This window comes from Notothenia coriiceps, unplaced genomic scaffold (genome assembly GCF_000735185.1).
Source record: "Notothenia coriiceps isolate Sejong01 unplaced genomic scaffold, NC01 NC01_scaffold00024667, whole genome shotgun sequence".
Taxonomy (NCBI): Eukaryota; Metazoa; Chordata; class Actinopteri; order Perciformes; family Nototheniidae; genus Notothenia; species Notothenia coriiceps.
In genome coordinates, this window is record NW_011357368.1 from 9,556,830 (window position 1) to 9,558,552 (window position 1,723).

A 1,723-nucleotide genomic window follows, 5' to 3' on the forward strand; every position below is an offset into this window, starting at 1 on the left:
AGTGATGCTATACTTAAATAATCTGTGGAGTCTCAGCTTTAATCGGATATATTGTATGTGCAGTTTCGATAAGTAATATGGGTATCTTTATCTTGAGTTCTGTGCTAAAGTGTGTTAGCATTTTTTCGCTTAGTGCTAATTCAGAGGCTTGGTATTACCCTTGTGTTTTGTTTTGGTAAAAATGGTTCATATCTTCAGTTAGCTGAGATTCTTCCCGTTAATCTGGTGCTACACATTAATAGTTTCATAAATGTTAAGAAGCCCTGAGACACAGTCTCGAAAAAAAACGGTGTGGGGGGGTCCACTGGGGGGACCGTCGTCCTTAAGAGGTTAAGGAAATACATGATGGATATTATCCTGTATATTACGTTTTTGTAGCTATTTCTGGGTAAAATCAATTTGTTACAGAGATTTAATGCAAAATATAATAAATGTTGTTTATTTTTTGAAATTATCAAATATCCTTCCAAAACACCACTTTGAAACACCAAGACCTCGAGGAACATTATTGGACAATTCAAGCTGGGATTTAGTAACTTCTCCATGAGCTGCATTTTTTCAACGAATTCATGACAAGCAATTCTGTTTCAGAAACTGCTCATAGAGCCCTGTAAAGTCAATATAGCTAGAAAGCCCTTCATCCTCTGAATTCCCCCAGTCTCGAGTCAATAGCTTTAAAGGTTCATGGAGCTGCAATTATCCCAGAGCTCACAACAACTCAATTTATACACTGAGGTCAAGTTCAAAAACATGGTCTTCCTACACAGAAATGGCTACTATTGGGACTCACATCATGACATGTGAATAGAGCTGGAATCATTGAACTCACAAGAGTCTAAGCTTTCTGGACATGTGGATTTCTGAAATTCCAATAATGGAGAAACCATGTTTAAAATATGGCAGAAAATAACCTATTTATGATGCAGGGTATTTTACCAGCACTGCATGGGATTAGCATGTCTTTAAAGTGAAGACTTGTCGGTATCAAAGAACCCATTTTTACTCAAATACCACAAGGTGAGAGGTTAAGGGACCATTTCAACAATTGCCATTTTTTTTTTTTTTCAACTTGAAGCATTTTTTCGCCCGTTAACCTGAATACATGGTTGGTACCAATTAATGCCTTCTCTTCTTTTATATTATAGCAATGTTTTCCCTTTAGCTCTAAGACCAAGCCCTCTAGGTCCTTTGAAAGTAAGTCTGGCTATCTATTATTAAGTATTTTATTCCGCCTCTTGTTCCCTGCTATTGCTAATTGTACTAGCATGCTCGTAGCGGTGTGCTAACACAACAAGAAAGCATTGAATGGTATTTGAGAAACAGTATCAAATATGATGTTTTTCAATATGATCATCCCACAGGTTGCTTTGAAGCAGATTGGTATCTTTTACAGGATGTGGTGCTCAAGTCAGGAGTGTTTAAATCGACACTTAAAACTCACTTCTTCTCTCTGGCCTTCTAGCCTTTTCTTATCAAGCTCCATTTTTGTGGAATCAGCTTCCAGTTTGTGTTCGGGCGGCCGACAGCCTATCCGTTTTAAGAGTACGCTTACGACCTTCCTTTTTGATAAAGCTTATAGCTGATAAAATAATCTAATGAGAGTGCATTGACGTAGACACGCTGTGCCTCTTCACCCACATTTTGGTTCTTGCTCTTTCATTTAAATCCTAAAAACTTGGATCTTATATTTAAAACTAAGGTTATTACTACTTCTCATTCTTCT